Consider the following 23,387-nt stretch of genomic DNA (forward strand, 5'->3'; position numbering starts at 1 on the left):
TCAAGCATCAAACTTCTCTTAGTATTCAGAACACCCTTAAGAAAATTTTAATAACTTTGAATATCTAGCATATTAGGATTTTAAGCAAATTACCATGCTATTAAGACTCTCAAAATAATCTAAGTTAAGCATGAGAGATCAATAGTTTCTATAAAACAAATCCACCACTGTGCTCTAAAAGATATAAGTGAAGTACTAGAGCAAAACTATATAACTCAAAAGATATAAGCGAAGCACATAGAGTATTCTAACAAATTCTAAATCATGTATGGCTCTCTCAAAAGGTGTGTACAGAAAGGATGATTTTGGTAAACTAAAAATCAAAGACTCAAATAATACAAGACGCTCCAAGCAAAACACATATCATGTGGCAAATAAAAATATAGCTCCAAGTAAAGTTACCGATAGAAGTAGACGAAAGAGGGGATGCCTTCCGGTCCCCAAGCTTTGGCTTTTAGGTGTCCTTAGATTATCTTGGGCGTGCCATGGGCATCCCAAAGCTTAGTCTCTTGCCACTCCTTGTTCCATAATCCATCAAATCTTTACCCAAAACTTGAAAACTTCACAACACAAAACTTAAAGTAGAAAATCTCGTGAGCTCCGTTAGCGAAAGAAAATAAAAGACCACTTCAAGGTACTGTAATGAACTCATTATTTATTTATATTGGTGTTATAACTACTGTATTCCAAATTCTCTATGGTTTATAAACTATTTTACTAGCCATAGATTCATCAAAATAAGCAAACAACACACGAAAAACAGAATCTGTCAAAAACAGAACAGTCTGTAGTAATCTGTAGCTAGCGCAAGATATGGAGCCCCAAAAATTCTAAAATAAATTTCTGGACGTGAGGAATTTATCTATTAATCATCTTCAAAAAGAATTAACTAAATATCACTTTCCAAATAAAAATGAAAGCAGTTCTCGTGAGCATTATAGTTTCTGTTTTTTACAGCAAGTTCAACAAGACTTTCCCCAAGTCTTCCCAACGGTTCTACTTGGCACAAACACTAATTAAACACAAAAAACACAACCAAAACAGAGGCTAGATAAATTAATTATTACTAAACAGGAGCAAAAAGCAAGTAATAAAAATAAAATTTGGTTGCCTCCCAACAAGCGCTATCGTTTAACGCCCCTAGCTAGGCATAACAAGCAAGAATAGATCTAGGTATTGCCATCTTTGGTATTAGGAAAGAAAAGAGCAAACTTGCTATCTATAGAATTAATCCTTATATTTTGATAAACCACATGGCTATTAATGGTAGAAGAAAGAGTAAGTATGTTACGGAAATTTGTATCTAGGCTAGCCTTTATCTCTTTAATAGATTCGTTTTGGTAAGAGAGCAAAAGAGATGTAGATTCAACTTTCTCATTCATGGGGTGCCCAAATATAGTTTTCATTTTTTTTCATAAGTGTCTACGACATCCCCTTCAAGAAAACCTTCCTCAAATATAGAATCTAAGACATGCTTAAGAGAAGAAGGAAGGGCAATATAAAAGCTTTTTAAGTAAACTTCAATTTGATATTGAGGAACGTAGCTGGCCCTAATCCTTAATAATCTATACCAAGCATCTTTCAAAGATTCATCAAGTAAATAACGAAAAATTCCAGAATCATCTTCATCAAAATTATTAAGACTCTCATTGATAACTCCAGTAGGTTTTTCCATAGTATCCTTATTTATAAGCTTAGCGAGAATAGAAGGGTTGTCCAAAGTATTAAAACTCTGGAGGGAACCCCCTACCCTTTTTTATTCAGACATGGCGGAAGAAAGGTGAGCGGAAAGAGAGGGAGGATAGAGAGAGAGGGCGAATAAAACGGCAAGGGTGAAGTGGGGGAGAGGAAAACAAGAGGCAAATGGCAAATAATGTAATGGAGGAGATAAGGGTATGTGATGGGTACTTGGTATGTTGGCTTTTGCGTAGACCTCCCCGGCAACGGTGCCACAAATCCTTCTTGCTACCTATTGAGCACTGCGTTGGTTTTCCCCGAAGAGGAAGGGATGATGCAGCAAAGTAGCATAAGTATTTCCCTCAGTTTTTGAGAACCAAGGTATCAATCCAGTAGAAGGCTATGCGTGAGTCCTTCGTACCTGCACAAAACAAATAAATCCTCGCAACCAACGCAAATAGGGGTTGTCAATCCCTATAAGGCCACTTACGAGAGTGAGATGTGATAGATATGATAAGATAATATTTTTGGTATTTTTATGATAAAGATGCAAAATAAAATAAAGGCAAAGTAAATAGCAAAGGAAATAACTAAGTAGTAGGAGATCAATATGATAAAGATAGACCCGGGGGCCATACATTTCACTAGTGGCTTCTCTCGAGAGCGTAAGTATTCTACGGTGGGTGAACAAATTACTGTTGAGCAATTTAAAGAATTGAGCATAGTTATGAGAATATCTAGGTATGATCATGTATATAGGCATCACGTCCGAGACAAGTAGACCGACTCCTGCCTGCATCTACTACTATTACCAATATCCAGCATGCATCTATAGTATTAAGTTAAAAACAGAGTAATGCCTTAAGCAAGATGACATGATGTAGAGGGATGGACTCATGCAATATGAAGAAAACCCCATCTTGTTATCCTTGATGGCAACAATACAATACGTGCCTTGTTGCCCCTACTGTCACTGGGAAAGGACACCGCAAGATTGAACCCAAAGCTAAGCACTTCTCCCATTGCAAGAAAGATCAATCTAGTAGGCCAAACCAAACTGATAATTCGAAGAGACTTGCAAAGAACCAATCATACATAAAAGAATTCAGAGAAGATTCAAATATTATTCATAGATAGACTTGATCATAAACCCACAATTCATCGGTCTCAACAAACACACCGCAAAAAGAAGATTACATCGAATAGTTCTCCACAAGAGAGGGGGAGAACGTTGTATTGAGATCCAAAAAGAGAGAAGAAGCCATCTAGCTACTAATTATGGACCCGTAGGTCTGAGGTGAACTACTCACACTTCATCGGAGGGGCTATGGTGTTGATGTAGAAGCCCTCCGTGATCGATGCCCCCTCCGGCGGAGCTCCGGAACAGGCCCCAAGATGGGATCTCGTGGATACAGAAAGTTACGGCGGTGGAATTAGGGTTTTGGCTCCATATCTGATCGTTTGGGGGTACATGGATATATATAGGAGAAAGGAGTACGTTGGTGGAGAAACAGGGGGCCCACAAGGGTGGAGGGCGCGCCTGGTGGGGGTGGGCGCGCCCCCCTACCTCATGGCCTCCTGTTTCCTTTCTTGACATAGGGTCCAAGTCTCCCGGGTCTTGTTCGTTGAGAAAATCACGTTCCCGAAGGTTTCATTCCGTTTGGACTCCGTTTGATATTCCTTTTCTTCGAAACCCTAAAACAGGCAAAAAACAGCAATTCTGGGCTGGGCCTCCGGTTAATAGGTTAGTCCAAAAATAATATAAAAGTGGATAATAAAGCCCAATAATGTCCAAAACAGTAGATAATATAGCATGGAGCAATCAAAAAGTATAGATACGTTGGAGACGTATCAATGGGCTCGGCGTGCAAATTTCTGACATCCATCACACCTGCTGACGAGGTCCTCTGCATCAGCATGAGCTGTTAGCCAATAAAACCCATGACGGAAAGCTTTAGCCGCAAGGGACTTTGAACCGGCATGATGACCATAAACTCCTTCATGAATTTCTCGTAAGATCTCACAGCCCTCTTCTGGAGAAACACAACGTTGAAACGCCCATGTGACACTGCAATGATGTAACTCTCCATTAACAATTGTCATTGACTTAGACCGCCGGGTTATCTGCCTGGCTAAGGTTTCATCCTCAGGTAACTTGCCCCGGGTCATATAGGCCAAGTAAGGGACTGTCCAATCTGGGATTATATGAAGAGCCGCCACCAATTGAGCATTCGGGTTAGGAATAGCCAAATCCTCCTCTGAAGGAACCTTAACCGACGGGTTATGTAAGACGTCAAGAAAGACATTAGGTGGCACCGGCTTACGTTGAGAACCCAGCCAGCTTAAAGCGTTTGCCACTTTGTTTTTCCACCGATCAACGTGCTCAACTTGATAACCTTTGAAATGACCAGCGATAACGTCCACCTCTCGCCGATAAGCCACCATGAGTGGATCCTTAGAATCCCAAGTACGAGAGACTTTCTGAGCCACCAGATCTGAGTCGCCGAAGCATCTAACCCGGCTTAAGTTCATTTCTTTAGCCATCATAAGACCGTGGAGTAAGGCATCATACTCAGCTGCATTGTTAGTACAAGGAAACATCAAACGAAGAACATGGCAAAAATTATCACCTCGAGGGGAAGCAAGAATAACTCCAGTCCCCGAGCCCTCCAATTGCCTGGACCCATCAAAGTGAATAGTCCAATATGTGTTATCCGACTTTTTCTCAGGCATCTGCAGCTCTGTCCAATCGTTGATGAAGTCCACCAGTGCTTGAGACTTGATGGCCGTGCGAGGCACATATTTTAACCCATGAGGTCCGAGCTCAATGGCCCACTTAGCAACCCGGCCAGTTGCTTCTCTATTTTGGCTGATATCTCCCAAAGGAGCAGAGCTGACCACGGTGATGGGATGACCCAAAAAATAATGTTTAAGCTTCCAGCTGGCCAAGAACACCCCATATACAAGCTTCTGCCAGTGTGGATACCTCTGCTTGGACTCAATAAGCACTTCACTGATATAGTAAACCAGCCTTTGAACCGGATACTCCTTACCTGCTTCCTTCCTTTCCACCACAATAGCTACACTGACAGCCCGGCTATTAGCAGCCACGTATAACAATAAAGGCTCTTTATCAATAGGGGCGGCGAGTACGGGCGGCTCAACCAGCTGCTTCTTCAAGTCCTCAAACGTTGCATCAGCAGCATCACTCCAGACAAAGTTATCTGTCTTTTTCATCATCTGATACAGAGGGATAGCCTTCTCCCCCAACCGGCTTATAAACCAGCTTAATGCTGCAATACAACCTGCCAGGCGTTGCACATCATTGATACACGATGGCTTAGCCAAAGAGGTGATGGCTTTGATCTTCTCCAGATCAACTTCAATTCCTCTGTTAGACACCAAAAAAACCCAAAAGTTTGCCTGCCGGCACACCAAAAACACACTTGGCCGGGTTAAGCATCATCTTATAAACCCGGAGATTATCAAAGGTTTCCTTCAAATCATCTATCAATGTTTCTTTCTCTCTGGACTTCACCACAATGTCATCCAAATAAGCATGAACGTTACGCCCAATTTGGTTATGAAGGCAATTTTGCACACACCTCTGATAAGTCGCCCGGGCACTCTTGAGCCCAAAAGGCATACACACATAGCAGAAGGCTCCAAAGGGAGTTATGAAAGTAGTCTTCTCCTGGTCCTTAACTGCCATCTTGATATGATGATAACCAAAATAAGCATCCAGAAAACTCAAACGCTCACAACCCACTGTAGCATCAATAATCTGGTCAATACGAGGGAGAGCAAAAGGATCAGCCGTACAAGCCTTGTTTAAATCTGTGTAATCCACACACATACGCCAAGTGTCATTTTTCTTAAGTACCAGCACCGGGTTAGCCAACCACTCAGGATGGAAACTTCAATGATAAACCCGGCTACCAAGAGCCGGCCTACTTCCACTCCAATGGCCTTCCGTCTCTCCTCATTAAAACGGCGAAGAAACTGTTTGACCGGTTTAAACTTTGGATCAATATTAAAAGTGTGCTCAGTGAGTTCTCTCGGTACACCCGGCATGTCTGAAGGCTTCCATGCAAAGATGTCCCAGTTCTCACGGATGAACTCGATGAGCGTGTGATACGTCTCTGTCGTATCTATAATTTTTGATTGTTCCATGCCAATATTATACAACTTTCATATACTTTTAGCAACTTTTTATACTATTTTTGGGACTAACATATTCATCTAGTGCCGAGTGCCAGTTCCAGTTTGTTGCATGTTTTTTGTTTCGCAGTGAATCCATATCAAACAGAGTCAAAACGGGATAAAAACTAACGGAGATTTTTTTGGTATGTGATTTTTGGGAAGAAGAATCAATGCGAGACGATGCCCGAGGGGGCCCCGAGGCAGGGGGCGCGCCCCAGGGGGTCAGGCGCGCCCTGGGCCCTCGTGGCCTCCCTGTAAGGCAGTTGATGCCCTTCTTTCGTCGCAAGAAAGCCAATATCTAGATAGAGAGCGTGTTAAAATTTTAGCCCAATCGGAGTTATGGATCTCCGGGAATTTAAGAAACGGTGAAAGGGCAGAATCAGAGAGCGCAGAAACAGAGAGAGACAAAGAGACAGATCCAATCTCGGAGGGGCTCTCGCCCCTCCGCCTCCATGGAGGCCATGGACCAGAGGGGAAACCCTTCTTCCATCTAGGGATAAGGTCAAGGAAGAAGAATAAGGAGGGGGGCTCTCTCCCCCTCGCTTCCGGTGGCGCCGGAATGCCGCCGGGGCCATCATCATCACCGCAATCTACACCAACACCTCCGCCATCTTCACCAACATCTCCATCACCTTCCCCCATCTATCTACAGTGGTCCACTCTCCCGCAACCCGATGTACCCTCTACCTGAACATGGTGCTTTATGCTTCATATTATTATCCAATGATGTGTTGCCATCCTATGTTCTCTAAGTAGATTTCCGTTGTCCTATCGGTGGTTGATGAATTGCTATGATTGATTTAATTTGCTTGTGGTTATGTTGTTGTCCTTTGGTGCCCATCATATGAGCGCGCGCGTGGATCAAACCATAGGGTTAGTTGTATGTTGATAGGACCATGTATTGGAGGGCAAGAGTGACAGAAGCTTCAACCTAGCATAGAAATTGATGCATACGGGACTGAAGGGGGACCAATATATCTTAATGCTATGGTTGGGTTTTACCTTAATGAACGTTAGTAGTTGCGGACGCTTGCTAATAGTTCCAATCATAGGTGCATAGAATTCCAAGTCAGGGATGACATGCTAGCAGTGGCCTCTCCCACATAAAACTTGTTATCGGTCTAGTAAAGTAGTCAATTGGTTAGGGACAATTTCGCAACCCCTGCCACCACTTTTCCACACTCGCTATACTAACTTTATTGCTTATTTACCTAAACAGCCCCTAATTTTTATTTACATGCACTTTATATTCTTGCAAACCTATCCAAAAACACCTACAAAGTACTTCTAGTTTCATACTTGTTCTAGGTAAAGCGAACGTTAAGCATGCGTAGAGTTGTATCGGTGGTCGATAGAACTTGAGGGAATATTTCTTCTACCTTTAGCTCCTCGTTGGGTTCGACGCTCTTACTTATCGAAAGAGACTACAATTGATCCCCTATACTTGTGGGTTATCAAGACCTTTTTCTGGCGCCGTTGCCGGGGAGTTATAGCGTAGGGTGAATATTCTCGTGTGTGCTTGTTTGCTTTATCACTAAGTAATTTTTATTTGCTGTTCTAAGTTGTCCTCTATCTTTAGTTATGGATATGGAACACGAAATACCAAAAAAATTAGGTGTACCTGCTACTCATGGAGATGGGGAACCTCCTAAAACCCTCGATGTTGGTTATGTGAAAAATATTATGTACTACTTTGATAATCCTGAGAAAACCCCATTCAATTATGTAATGGGAGACACGTTGGATCAATGTGAATACTTTAGGGATTATCGCTTGACTCAAAAAGGGAAACTATTATGGGATCAAATTCATATGTTGCATTGGTATGCTCGGGAACTATGCTTGAGATATGACTATACTTGTTGCTCTAGGATGAAGGCTCCACACCTTCCCTTTTCATGCAAATTTAATGATGATAAAACCTTGGCATCTTATGCTAATGGCATATATGATTACTATGATGTGGAACAAATAGAAGAATTTGTTGCTTTTATGGGTGCTTATGAAATTGAATCTTTGTTTAAAGAGTGTGAAAATCTTGATGATGTTGTTTACAGACCTGAAAATTTTGCTATACTTAAATATTGCTTTGAGAATTATGAATTCAATTCTGATATTGATGATTTTATTGATAGAGTCTCCGCTATCCTAGAAGAAACTAATATTTTGCAGGAGTCTATGGAAGAAGAAATTAATGACATTGTGAGCTCATTGGATGAAAAAGATGAGGAGGAGAGCAAAGAACAAAAGGAGGAAGAGCAGATTGATCACCCGTGCCCACCTTCTAATAAGAGTAACTCTTTATCCCATACAATGTTTAATTTCCCTTCGTGCTTACCAAAGGATGAATGCTATGATGATTGTTATGATCCCGTTGATTCTCTTGAAATATCCCTTTTTGATGATGCTTGCTATGCTTGTGGCCAAGATGCCAATATGAATTATGCTTATGGAGATGAACTTGCTATAGTTCCTTATGTTAAACATGAAATTGTTGCTATTCCACCCACGCATGGTAGTCCTATTATCTTTTTGAATTCTCCCGACTACACTATATCGGAGAAGTTTGCTCTTGTTAAGGATTATATTGATGGGTTGCGTTTTACTACTACAAATTATGATTTTGATAGATATAATATGCATGTGCTTTCTGCTCCTACTTGTAATTATTATGAGAGAGGAACTATATCTCCACCTCTCTATGTTTCCCACACGATAGAATTGCAAGAAACTGCTTATGCTATGTATTGGCCTTTACTTGATGTGCATGAATTGTTCTTGTATGACATGCCGATGCATAGGAAGAGAGTTAGACTTCGTCATTGCTTGATATATGTTACTTTGTGCTCACTACTAAATTACAAATCATTGTTGATTCAAATTGGCTTTGATATACCTTGGGATCCGGGTGGATTCATTACTTGAGCACTTTATGCCTAGCTTAATGGATTTAAAGAAAGCGCTGTCAGGGAGACAACCAGAAGTTTTGGAGAGTCATTTATTTCTGTTGTGTGCTTTTATAAAGTTTAAAAACAAAAAATAAAGAGGGGAGCCCAAAACTTTTCAAAAAGGAAAGTGAAAGTGAGAAAGACAAGCATTATTGAAGTGGGCGAGCTCCTTGAACTTTGTTCATGCTCACAGAAACTTTGTGAATCATGATTACAGAAAATTTTCAACAAAAATAATTATCCCCTTGAACAATTCCATTGTATTATAAAAATAATGTGCCAAGGTTTGCCTTTAGGATGTTTAAATTACTTGTTGGTTTGTGCGGTGCAGGACAGAAACTTTGGCTGTAGTGCATGATTTTACATTTTCTGCTGGAGCGTCAAACGCTTCTGAAACTTTTTGCACTGTCTTTATATACGAATTTTTTATTTTTTCTAATTTTTGCAGAATTTTTGGAGTACCATAGATATGGTTAATGTTCAGATTACTACATACTGTCCTGTTTAAGACATATTCTGTTTTTGATGCATAGTTTGCTTGTTTTGATGAAACTATCAATTCCTATCAGTGGATTAAGCCATGAAAAAGTTATATTACAGTAGCTACAATGCAAAAACAAAATATGAATTGGTTTACAACAGTACTTAGAGTAGTGATTTGCTTTATTATACTAACAGATCTTACCGAGCTTTCTGTTGAGTTTTGTGTGATTGAAGTTTCCAAGTTTTGGGAGAGATCACGATGGATGAAGGAATAAGGAGTGGCAAGAGCCTAAGCTTGGGGATACCCGAGGCACCCCAAGGAAATATTCAAGGACTCCCAAGCAACCAAGCTTGGGGATGCCCCGGAAGGCATCCCCTCTTTCTTCTAACGATCATCAGTAATTTCACTTGGAGCTATATTTTTATTCGTCACATGATATGCGTAAATCTTGGAGCGTCTTTTGCATTTAGTTTCCACTTTTCTTTTATGCACCATGCTGGTATGAGATAGTCCTTGGTTGATTTATAGAATTCTCATTGCACTTCACTTATATCTTTTGAGTATGGCTTTATAGAATGCTTCATGTGCTTCACTTATATCATTTGAAGTTTGGATTGCCTGTTTCCCTACACATAGAAAACCGCCATTTTTAGAATGCTCTTTTGCTTCACTTATATTTGTTAGAGCATGGGCATATCTTTTTTAGAAAGAATTAAACTCTCTTGCTTCACTTATAACTATTTAGAGAGATAACAGGAACTGGTCATTCACATGGTTAGTCATAAAATCCTACATAAAACTTGTAGATCACTGAATATGATATGTTTGATTCCTTGCAATAGTTTTGCGATATAAAGATGGTGATATTAGAGTCATGCTAGTTGGTATTTGTGGATTGTAGAAATACTTGTGTTAAAGTTTGTGATTCCCGTAGCATGCACGTATGGTGAACCGTTATGTGATGAAGTCGGAGCATGAGGTATTTATTGATTGTCTTCCTTATGAGTGGCAGTCGAGGACGAGCGATGGTCTTTTCCTACCAATCTATCACCCTAGGATCATGCGCGTAGTACTTCGTTTCGATGAGTAATAGATTTTTGCAATAAGTATGTGAGTTCTTTATGACTAATGTTGAGTCCATCGATTATACGCACTCTCACCCTTCCATCATTGCTAGCCTCTTCGGTACCGTGCATTGCCCTTTCTCACCTCGAGAGCTGGTGCAAACTTCACTGGTGCATCCAAACCCCGTGATACGATACGCTCTATCACACATAAGCCTCCTTATATCTTCCTCAAAACAGCCACCATACCTACCTATCATGGCATTTCCATAGCCATTCCGAGATATATTGCCATGCAGCTTCCATCATCATTGTCGGTGTCAAAACCGGTGGATCTCGGATAGGGGGTCCCGAACTATGCGTCTAGGCCGGATGGTAACAGGAGACAGGGGACACTTTATTTTACCCAGGTTCGGGCCCTCTCGATGGAGGTAATACCCTACTCCTGCTTGATTAATATTGATGATATGGGTAGTACAAGAGTAGATCTACCACGAGATCAAGGAGGCTAAACCCTAGAAGCTAGCCTATGGTATGATTGTTGTGTATGGAGTTGATTGCCTACGGACTACAACCCTCCGGTTTATATAGACACCGGATAGGGTTAGGGTTACACAGAGTCGGTTACAATAGTAGGAGATCTTGAATATCGGCATCACCAAGCTTGCCTTCCACGCCAAGGAAAGTTCCATCCGGACACGGGACGAAGTCTTCAATCTTGTATCTTCATAGTCCAGGAGTCCGGCCGTAGGTATAGTCCGGCTACTCGAACACCCCCTAATCCAGGACTCCCTCAGTAGCCCCCGAACCAGGCTTCAATGACGACGAGTCCGGCGCGCAGATTGTTCGGCATTGCAAGGCGGGTTCTTCTCCAAATCTCGTGTACCTGTAGGAATAATGTCCGATTCTCGTAATGTAGTGCTCCTCGGCTTCCATGCCCAATAATGGTCGTCTTCCACGTGTTCAAACAAATGCGAAAAGCCAGGGCGTTTTTACATCCACACCCCTAGCCGTATAAACGATCCGCCTATTTAACGGGATGGGGATTTAGGTCCAAACCACATCTTCTCCTTTCCGCGAGTTATCATCGGAGCGCTTCCAGCAAAGGTCCATTCCAACATGACCAGCCGTCGCAGCTCCTCCCCTCGCCCCTCCGGTCCCAAACCCGGGGACTGGGAGAGTTGCACCATCCCGCATAGCAAGTTAGCGTCACTCCAGGCCAAGGGATTCCTCCCTCAGGCATACATGGTCCCGGTCCGAGCTGGTCTCGCCACCTATAATGGAGGAAAACAAGCGGAGAGCACCCCCAATCCTTCTAAAGGAGAGCGGGTGTGCCTCGTCCCCTATCTAATAAGGGGACTGGTATTTCCAATTCACCCATTTCTCCGCGAGCTTCTGGAGTTCTACGGCCTCCAGCTGCACAATCTCACACCCGCCTCCGTATTGCACATTGCGGGTTTCGTCGCCCTTTGCGAGCTATTTTAGGCGTTGAGGCTCATTTCGCGCTGTGGAAGAGGTTATTCTGCCTGGTGCCCCGTTCTGAAAAGGGGTCTATATATCAAGTGGGCAGAGCCGAAGTATGGCGCATCGCCGGGACCAGGTACCTACCAGGAACCCCAAAGAAGGCGTCCGAGGACTGGCCTTCGGAATGGTTTTACATAGATGACGTCCCGCTACCGGACCCTATCTGGGTCGGTCTCCCTGAGTTCAACAGTGCTCCATTGAAGAAACGCTTGAGCTGGCGTCCACGGAGCTCTCAGAGAGAAAGTGACAGAGACGTCCTTTACCTGATGGGCCGGATAAGACTGTTGGCTCATTCTAGACTAACCATGATTGGAGTCATCGCCGCATGCATTATGCGGGGGGTGCAGCCGCTTCAATATAGAGGCCACCCCATGTGGGATTTTAACGGGGAGGATGACGCCACACGTTATGGTCGTAAGGGGCCGGCCTCAGCCGCCACCTTAGTAAAGATCTTATCCTCTTTGTATAAGGGAGAAAAGGAGGAATTCCTCCGTGTCAACCCGCAGGCCGGATTCAGTATGTACGATCCTCCGAGTTGGGTAAGTGAACAATCGCGCTTGCCCGTTTGTTTTATACTCCCATGGTTAGATAGGTAGTCTAACGACTTCAATGCAGGAATTGCGACAGGAGGTAAAGGATATAAGCAGCCGTCCTCCACAGCCCGAGGACCCCGAACGGTCCGTCAATCCGGACTCCGAAGAGGATCCGGACATATCGGTGGAGCTTATCGACGGGGTGTTCCATCAGTTAAACAAGGACAATACCTTGGTAGCCATCACGGCCGATTACCCAGGGTTAATTCCGTCCTCCCAGGTGACAGAAACCGGAGTCTCATTCCCTTGAGAGAGATTGCACTCTCGCGTATTCCGGTGTTTCTGACAACAACCGTGTTTTGCAGGGGAGTTTTCCGAGCCAGGAGGCCGAACCTATAGCGGCTAGCCAACGAGGGGCAACAGGGCCCCGTGGGGCAAAAAGGAATGAAGTCCGGACTGAGATGCCGGCGCAAAGGTATAGTGCACCCTCTGTTTCCCTAGAGTTATTCTATCAGGGTATATTAACGTTCGTGCTATCTTCAGAACGAAGAGACCTCGCCGGACTATATCCGGAGAGGTTGCCAATCGCGCCTCCACCAGCCAGGCTCCAACGTCTGGCCAGGAAGCGGAGGCGAGCACAAGGCGCGCACCGGACGCTCCTCCGACAGAGGATGCGGACAGGCTGTCTGCCACAAATTCTGAAGTGGAGAGTGCCATGAACCACAGGCGTCGCCGGACAGTTCTACGCGATGCTTGTTTCTCCCAAGAGGCTTTAGATGTCTTTAATTCGGGAGATGCGTACCTCCGTGTCGCTCAAAATGGTTTAACCAGAGCCACGGAGCAGTATGTAAAAGTCATACAGGTAATAAAATTTTGGTCAAATATATATGTACCAGTAGCCCCCGAGACTTAAAACAGTTAGAGCAACTGATTTAAGGATCATTTAATATGCAGGTTCTTACAGAGAAGAATACTGTACTGTCCCAGGAGCTAGAAAAATGCAAGGCCCAACTAGAGGCCGCACTAGCGGCAGCAGGGGAGCCCAAAGAGACCCCCTCAGGTAAGATACACTTCGAAAGATTAGTATTGTGCGGTGTGGGTGCAAATCTGACAAATCATATTGCAGATGGCGCCGGACTCGATCCGGACAAGCAACAATTCTTACGCCGGCTAAAGGCCGGTGAGAGTATGTTGACAAAGGTGAGGCGAGAGAAGAATGATCTTCAGGATGCCAACACCAAGCTGGACGTTGAACTTAAAGATGTTCGTGGCCAGCTATCGGACTCCACGAAGGAGAATCAGCGGCTTCGACGTGGCATTTTTAGTAAGTGCTTGAACGAACTTTGAAAAAAGAGTTCGGCGAGGAAGTCGACTAACAGAGTAATGTCTGTAGGTATACTCGCAGGTCGTCCTGCAGAGGAGATGCCCGATTCTACGGGTGACCTTCTTCCCGAACTCATGCAACTGCACAAGCGAATTCGGCAGGCGATGCGAGGTGTTTCCCAAGCCTTATGGCCTGCCCACCCCATGCCCGAGGGCCTTGGAGAGCTTGCGGAGAAGCTGAAGGGAGCTCGACGGCGCTTCCAGTTGTGGAAGATATCGGCCTGCCGACAAGGCGCTAGGGAAGCCTGGGCCATGGTGAAGACCCGTTTTACGAAGTCTGACCCAAACCACATGGCCGATGTCGGACCAGTGGGCCTGACGGGAAGGAGATCCCTGTGAGCTTAGTATACGGCCAAGTAGAGTTGGCCGCGAAGTATTCCCAGCAGGACTGTAAATTAGACAGCCTGTTAGATGGTATAGAAGAGGAATACAATCAGTCAGAATGACTATGTAATTTTGAATTGACATGTGTAATGCCTTCTAGCCGGATTGTAGATCGTTTGTCATTGCCGACCTTTTCGCTTCAACCTCAGGACCTGACGGTCCGGAGTGTGTCCGAATACCATAGCGGTTATATAAGAACCGTGGTATGCGTGGAGACCAGGCGTAGGGGTCATTAGTGCTTTATCAGACAAGTGCCCAACTAGTTATGTTATATTACATGGTTAGTAAGAAACATCTTCCAGAAAGAATAGTTCCGTTAGGGGTTCCTTTCACTGGGAGGCATGCCCTAAAGTGCATGTCCGGACTGCGTAAAAAGACGCAGAAAAAGCATCTGGGGGCACATAAAATGAGTAAAAAGATCATCTTTTATCTCACCGACCGAATATTCCCTTAAGAACGCTAGCTTTCGGCTTCACCCAGTCTGAGGTACACATCCGGCTGACCCGCCAGTAACAATCGCAGAGGTGCTCCCTTTATCGCCTAGCCGAACAATCGGGAACGTAGGGGTAAGCACAGGAGCCAGGCAACCCAGCTTGGCCAAAACTTAAGTCATATCGATGCATATAATGGTGAAGAAAAAGGTACATGCGGAAGTTTGACGCATGTGTTGGGCATGAAGCCCGTATAAATAAGCTTCTGTTAAAGAAGCCCCCGGGTTTAATGAGCGTGAGTGGCGCGTCACTAGATAATCCTTTAAGGGCTATAAAAGAAAAGAGGGGAAGGAGAGAAATGTAAGACAGAAAAATGCAAAAAATGGACAGAGAATGGAGACGAACACAGAGTCCGGCGCTAGGCGTAGAATCTTCGGAGACGGGTGGCGTTCCACGGGTTCGGCTTGAGTCGGTTATCCGACGCATCTCGCAGGCGGTACGCCCCGCCAGTCAGGACTTGGTCGATTATGAATGGACCTTCCCACTTGGGCTTGAGTTTGTCCTTTTTCTTATCCGGCAGGCGTAGAACTAGTTCGCCAACATTGTAATTTTTGGCCCGTACTTCTCTGCTTTGATATCTTCGGGCCTGCTGTTGATAGAATGCGGAACGGGCTTTTGCCACGTCACGCTCCTCCTCCAGGGCGTCCAAGTTGTCCTGCCGATCGAGCTCGGCTTCTCTTTCTTCGTACATGCGCACTCTAGGTGAGTCATGAATTATGTCGCAGGGCAGAACTGCCTCTGCGCCGTACACCATAAAAAATGGTGTGTATCCGGTGGTGCGATTTGGCGTGGTCCGCAGCCCCCATAGCACGGAGTCGAGCTCCTCTACCCAGTGCGTGTTAGATTCCTTGAGGGACCGCACCAGTCTGGGTTTAATGCCGCTCATGATAAGACCATTTGCACGTTCGACCTGGCCGTTGGTTTGTGGGTGATAGACGGAAGCATAATCGAGCTTGATGCCCATGCTTTTGAACCAGAGTTTTACCTCGTCGGCGGTAAAGTTTGTACCGTTATCAGTTATGATGCTGTGGGGGACGCCATAACGGTGTACAACCCCGGATATGAAGTCTATCACAGGTCCGGATTCGGCCGTTTTAACAGGCTTGGCTTCTATCCATTTGGTGAATTTATCCACCATGACCAGTAAGTATTTTTTCCTATTGGTCCCACCTTTAAGGGGTCCGACCATGTCAAGCCCCCAGACCGCGAAAGGCCAGGTGATGGGTATAGTTTGGAGTGAAGTGGGTGGCATATGGCTTTGGTTGGCAAAAAGTTGGCAACCAGCGCATCGTTGGACTAAGTCCTGAGCGTCTGCCCGGGCCGTCGGCCAATAAAAGCCTGTACGGAAAGCCTTGCTACCAAGGGACCGAGCAGCGGCGTGGTGACCACCGAGTCCGGCATGAATTTCAGCCAGAAGGTTCCGCCCTTCCTCTTCGGAGATGCGCCTTTGAAGGACTCCGGTAGTGCTTTTCTTATAAAGCTCTCCCTCATGGACTCTATAGGCTTTAGATCGCCGCACTATGCGGCGGGCCTCGTTTTGGTCCTCCGGGAGTTCCTGCCTAGTAAGGTAGGCTAGGAATGGTTCTGTCCACGGGGCGATGACCGCCATTATTACGTGGGCTGAAGGTGTAATTTCATTGGCAGAGCCTCCAATTGTGTCAGATTGTTCGGCGTCGAGTGGTGTGGCTGGGTCCGGGCTGTTATTTGTGGGTTCCCCCTCCCCTGCTACGGATGGTTTGAACAATCTTTCCAAGAAGATGTTGGGGGGACTGCATCGCGTTTTGCTCCGATGCGTGCCAGGACGTCCGCTGCTTGATTGTTTTCTCGGGCTATATGGTGAAATTCCAGCCCTTCGAACCGAGCTGACATTTTTAGGACGGCGTTGCGGTAAGCTGCCATTTTTGGGTCCTTGGCATCGAAGTCTCCATTTATTTGGGATATCGCGAGGTTTGAATCCCCGCGTACCTCTAGGCGCTGGATACCCATGGATACTGCTATCCGAAGACCATGTAGGAGGGCCTCATATTCGGCTGCATTGTTGGAATCCATGTACATGATCTGGAGCACATATTGGACTGTGTCTCCTGTCGGGGACGTCAGGACGACGCCAGCCCCCAGTACGGCCAACATTTTGGAGTCGTCGAAATGCATAATGTAGTTTGAATATGTGGCGTACTCTTTAGGGAGCTCGGCCTCCGTCCATTCTGCGACGAAGTCGGCCAAAACTTGCGATTTAATAGCTCGTCGTGGCTTATAGGTTATATCGAACGGGAGGAGCTCGATGGCCCATTTTGCAATCCGGCCCGTTGCGTCGCGGTTGTTGATAATATCGTTGAGTGGCACTTCCGAGGCTACTGTTATGGAACACTCTTGAAAGTAGTGTTGTAGCTTCCGGGATGCCATGAATACCGCGTATGCAATCTTTTGATAATGCGGGTACCGTGATTTGCATGGAGTGAGGACAGTGGATACGTAGTAGACCGGCCTTTGAAGGGGGAATTTGTGTCCATCCGTTTCCCGCTCGACAACGAGCACTGCACTGACAACTTGATGTGTTGCTGCAATGTACAATAGCATTGGTTCGCCGGTGTTCGGCGCGGCCAGGACTGGGTTTGTTGCCAATATGGCTTTTATTTCCTCAAGTCCGGCCGTGGCAGCCTCTGTCCACTCGAAGTGTTTGGTGCGCCGAAGGAGGCGATAGAGGGGTAGTGCCTTTTCTCCCAAGCGAGAGATGAAGCGGCTTAAAGCCGCCACACATCCGGTTAATTTTTGTATTTGTTTGAGGTCCTTTGGGATATCCAATTGTAACAAAGCTCGGATCTTGGATGGATTTGCTTCAATTCCTCTACCGGATACAATGAAGCCCAAGAGCTTTCCAGCTGGAACGCCGAAGACGCATTTTTCCGGATTGAGCTTGATGTCATATTTTCGGAGGTTATCGAATGTAAGCCTCAAGTCGTCTATTAGAGATTCGACATGTCTTGATTTGACGACCACATCATCCACATACGCCTCCACTGTTTTGTCGATCTGATTTGCCAGACATGTCTGGATCATGCGCTGATATGTTGCGCCGGCGTTCTTCAGCCGGAAGGGCATTGTGTTGAAGCAGAATGGGCCGTATGGTGTGATGAATGCTGTTGCATCTTGGTCTGATTCTGCCATCTTGATTTGATGGTAACCGGAGTATGCGTCGAGGAAACACAACGAGTCGTGTCCTGTGGTGGCATCGATAATTTGATCGATACGGGGGAGGGGGGAGGGATCCTTTGGGCAAGCCTTGTTAAGGTCTTTAAAATCGACACACAGGCGCCAGGATTTGTCCTTCTTTGGTACCATCACCAAGTTTGCTAGCCAGTCCGGATGTTTTATGTCTCTAATGAATCCGGCTTCCAATAGCTTGGCTAGCTCCTCTCCCATAGCCTGTCTCTTGGGTTCGGGAAAACGCCGAAGGGCTTGTTTGACAGGTTTGAATCCTTTTAGGATATTTAAGCTATGTTCGGCCAGCCTGCATGGGATCCTTGGCATGTCTGAAGGGTGCCAGGCGAAAATGTCCCAGTTCTCTCGTAGGAACTCTCACAGTGCGGCGTCTACATCAGGGTTCAGTCGTGCCCCGATGGAAGCTGTTTTATTGGGGTCCGTTGGATGGACCTGGAATTTGACTATTTCGTCAGTTGGCTTGAAGGATGTGGATTTGGACCTCTTATCGAGTATCACATCATCCCTGTTAACCGTGGAGCGCAGCGCAATCAGCTCCTCGGCCGCTAAGGCTTCGGATAGTGCCTCAAGGGCTAATGCGGCCGTCTTATTTTCGGCGCGGAGTGCTATGTCCGGATCACTAGCTAGAGTGATAATTCCATTTGGCTCGGGCATCTTAAGCTTCATGTACCCATAATGGGGTATTGCTTGGAAGATTGTGAATGCTTCCCGCCCTAGTAAAGCGTGATGTCCGCTCTTAAACGGGGCCACCTGAAACGTGACTTCTTCGGACCTGTAATTATCCGTTGTGCCGAACACCACATCTAGTGTGATTTTTCCTGTGCAGCGCGCTTCCCGACTGGGGATTATTCCTCTAAAGGTTGTGCTGCTTCGCTCGACGCGGTTCCAGTCTATTTCCATTTTTTGAAGGGTTTCCTCGTAAATGAGGTTCAATCCGCTGCCTCCATCCATGAGCACCTTGTGAGGCGAGAGTCCTCCACTATGGGACTGAGGACCAATGCGGCTGGTGCTCGGGTTGTTCGGAATCTAGGTTCATCACTTGCGTTGAAGGTAATGGCAGTGTCGCTCCATGGATTTATTGTTGCAACTTGATAGACTTCGGCGAGGCTGCGGAGTGTTCTTTTTCGCATATTGTTTGATGCGAAAGCCTCGAAGACCGTGAGAACGGTACTGGTGTTCTCGGGCTGGTTTTCTGCGGCCTCCAGAATTAAGAGATCCTCGCCAATTTTGGCCACCTGCCGGAGTATCCAACATGCTCTAAGGCTGTGAGTTGCTGTGGCGTCCTTTGTACTATGAATTCTACAGGGTCCATCAAGCCACCTTTCCAGTACAGTTCCATGCCCTGTAGAGGGTTTTGTCTTTTTGGTGTTTATCCCGGGTGTCCTATGATGATGCACCCTCTTAGTTCGGACGGGATTACTATTCAAGGCCAGATTATCCCAAAATTTTATTTCGGTTTTCCAGGCACTTTCCATCGCACAGTATTTTTGTACTATGGACACCAAGTCAGCGAAGCGTGTAATATCACGACGACTTACGGCGTTAAGGATTCCCTCGTCCGTGCAATTACTGCAGAAAATTGAGATTGCGTCTCCGTCGCGGCAATCCTTTATCCTGTTCATAACCAGGAGGAATCTGGCCCAGTAATGATGTACTGTTTCCTCGGGCTTCTGCCTGATTTGGGAGAGATCGCTTATGTTCGGGTGGGCGGGTGTCGTTGAATCTGAAACCTCACCCGATCCAAGATTCGGAGGCCGAAGGGTTTCCGAACTCTGAAGTTCGGATTCTTGGATGTTGTCCAACGAATCTAGCCCGTTGCCTGATCCTAAGCTCAGGTCTTGAGTTACATCCTCCTCTCCGCGGATATCCGGCTTGGAGGAGTCGGGAATTCGGACGTAGATAGTCCTTAAAATAGATGAAGGGTCGCCGCACTGCGCCTCTACCACGGCAACGTGGTGGGTGACTTGGGGAGAGCTAATTTCTCTTAGATCGGGTTTAAGCCCAACCTGGTCGTAATCCATAGCAACCCCCAGGGCGGCGATGCGATTCAAGAGCTCGTTTACGGAAGAGAGCTCCATTGGATCTAGCTGCTCGACGAGCTCCGAGCTGACGTGTAGGTTGCTTTTGATGACCCGAGAGGTCACCGTCGGCGCAACAGCCGAACAGGAGGTCATGAGAAAACCACCTAGCCGGAGGGTTTGGCCAACAGCCAAGGCTCCCTTAGCAACGGCGCCGTCTTTAAAGACGGGAGGAGGCATCCTTCCTGATTGTGACGGCACAGAGGAACTCTCAATGAAAGCACCAATGTCGGTGTAAAAACCGACGGATCTCGGGTAGGGGGTCCCGAACTGTGCGTCTAGGCCGGATGGTAACAGGAGACAGGGGACACTTTATTTTACCCAGGTTCGGGCGCTCTCGATGGAGGTAATACCCTACTCCTGCTTGATTAATATTGATGATATGGGTAGTACAAGAGTAGATCTACCACGAGATCAAGGAGGCTAAACCCTAGAAGCTAGCCTATGGTATGATTGTTGTGTATGGAGTTGATTGCCTACGGACTACAACCCTCCGGTTTATATAGACACCGGATAGGGTTAGGGTTACACAGAGTCGGTTACAATAGTAGGAGATCTTGAATATCCGCATCGCCAAGCTTGCCTTCCACGCCAAGGAAAGTCCCATCCGGACACGGGACGAAGTCTTCAATCTTGTATCTTCATAGTCCAGGAGTCCGGCCGAAGGTATAGTCCGGCTACCCAAACACCCCCTAATCCAGGACTCCCTCAATCATCATATACATGACTTGAGCATTCATTGTCATATCGCTTTGGATGATCGCAATATATCTAGCATGATATTTTCATGGCTTGTCTGTTTTTTTATGTCATTGCTACGCTAGATCATTGCACATCCAGGTGCACCGCCAAAGGCATTCATATAGAGCCCTATTTTGTTCTAGTATCGAGTTGTAATATTGAGTTGTAAGTAAATAAAAGTGTGATGATCATCATTATTAGAACATTGTCCCATGTGAGGTTATCAAAATAAAAGAGGCCAAAGAAGCCCACCAAAAAAATGAGAGAAAAAGAGAGAAGGGACAATGTTACTATCCTTTTACCACACTTGTGCTTCAGAATAGCACCATCTTCTTCATATAGAGAGTCTCTTGAGTTATCACTTTCATATCCTAGTGGGAATTTTCATTATAGAACTTGGCTTGTATATTCCGATGATGGGCTTCCTCAAATGCCGAAGGTCTTCATGAGCAAGCAAGTTGGATGCACACCCACTTAGTTTCAGTTTGAGCTTTCATATACTTATAGCTCTAGTGCATCTGTTGCATGGCAATCCCCACTCCTCGCATTGACATCAATTGATGGGCATCTCCATAGCCCATTGATTAGCCGCGTCGATGTGAGACTTTCTTCCTTTTTGTCTTCTCCACACAACCTCCACCATCATATTCTATTCCACCTATAGTGCTATGTCCATGGCTCACGCTCATGTATTGCGTGAAAGTTGAAAAGGTTTGAGAACACCAAAAGTATGAAACAATTGCTTGGCTTGTCATCGGGGTTGTGCATGATTTGAATATTTTGTGTGGTGAAGATGGAGCATAGCTAGACCATATGATTTTGTAAGGATAACTTTCTTTGGCCTTGTTATTTTGAAAAGACATGATTGCTTTATTAGTATGCTTAGAGTATTATTGCCTTAATGTCAAATGATAGACTATTGCCTTGAATCACTCATGTCTTAATATCCATGCCATGATTAGATTACATGATCAAGATTACGCTAGGTAGCATTCCACATCAAAAATTATCTTTTTTTATCATTTACCTACTCGAGAACGAGCAGGATTTTTAATCTTGGGGATGCTGATACGTCTCTGTTGTATCTATAATTTTTATTGTTCCATGCCAATATTATACAACTTTCATATACTTTTGGCAATTTTATACTATTTTTTGGGACTAGCATATTGATCCAGTGCCCAGTGCCAGTTCCTGTTTGTTGTATGTTTTTTGTTTCGCAGTAAATCCATATCAAACGGAGTCCAAATGGGATAAAAACTGACGGAGATTTTTTTGGAATATATGTGATTTTTGGGAAGAAGAATCAATGCGAGACGATGCCCGAGGGGGCCACGAGGCAGGGGGCGCGCCCCAGGGGGGTCAGGCGCGCCCTGGTCCCTCGTGGCCACCCTGTAAGGCGGTTAAAGCCCTTCTTTCGCCACAAGAAAGCTAATATCCGGATAGAGATCGTGTTAAAATTTCATCCCAATCGGAGTTACAGATCTCCGGGAATTTAACAAATGGTGAAAGGGCAGAATCGGAGAGCGTAGAAACAGAGAGAGACAGAGAGACGGATCCAATCTCGGAGGGTCTCTCACCCCTCCGCCTCCATGAAGGCCATGGACCAGAGGGGTAACCCTTCTCCCATCCAGGGAGAAGGTCAAGGAAGAAGAAGGAGGAGGGGGGCTCTCTCCCCCTCGCTTCCGGTGGCGCCGGAACGCCGCCGGGGCCATCATCATCACCGCAATCTACACAAACACCTCCGCCATCTTCACCAACATCTCCATCACCTTCCCCCATCTATCTACAGCGGTCCACTCTGCCGCAACCCGTTGTACCCTCTACATGAACATGGTGCTTTATGCTTCATATTATTATCCAATGGTGTGTTGCCATCCTATGTTCTCTAAGTAGATTTTCGTTGTCCTATCGGTGGTTGATGAATTGCTATGATTGATTTAATTTGCTTGTGGTTATGTTGTTGTCCTTTGGTGCGCATCATATGAGCGCGTGCGTGGATCACATCATAGGGTTAGTTGTATGTTGATAGGACTATGTATTGGAGGGCAAGAGTGACAAAAGCTTCAACCTAGCATAGAAATTGATGCATACGGGACTAAAGGGGGACCAATATATCTTAATGCTATGGTTGGGTTTTACCTTAAATGAACGTTAGTAGTTGCGGACGCTTGCTAATAGTTCCAATCATAAGTGCATAGAATTCCAAGTCAGGGATGACATGCTAGCAGTGGCCTCTCCCACATAAAACTTGCTATCGGTCCAGTAAAGTAGTCAATTGGTTAGGGAAAATTTCACAACCCCTGCCACCACTTTTCCACACTCACTATACTAACTTTATTGCTTCTTTACCTAAAAAGTCCCTACTTTTTATTTACGTGCACTTTATATTCTTGCAAACCTATCCAAAAACACCTACAAAGTACTTCTAGTTTCATACTTGTTCTAGGTAAAGCGAACGTTAAGCGTGCGTAGAGTTGTATCGGTGGTCAATAGAACTTGAGGGAATATTTGTTCTACCTTTAGATCCTCGTTGGGTTCGACACTCTTACTTATCGAAAGAGGCTACAATTGATCCCCTATACTTGTGGGTTATCAGCGTGCTTTCCTATTTTGGATCCAGATTACCACTAATGTTGAACTGTTTGGATGAGTCAC

Source organism: Triticum urartu, chromosome 3, assembly GCF_003073215.2.
Source record: "Triticum urartu cultivar G1812 chromosome 3, Tu2.1, whole genome shotgun sequence".
Classification (NCBI taxonomy): Eukaryota; Viridiplantae; Streptophyta; class Magnoliopsida; order Poales; family Poaceae; genus Triticum; species Triticum urartu.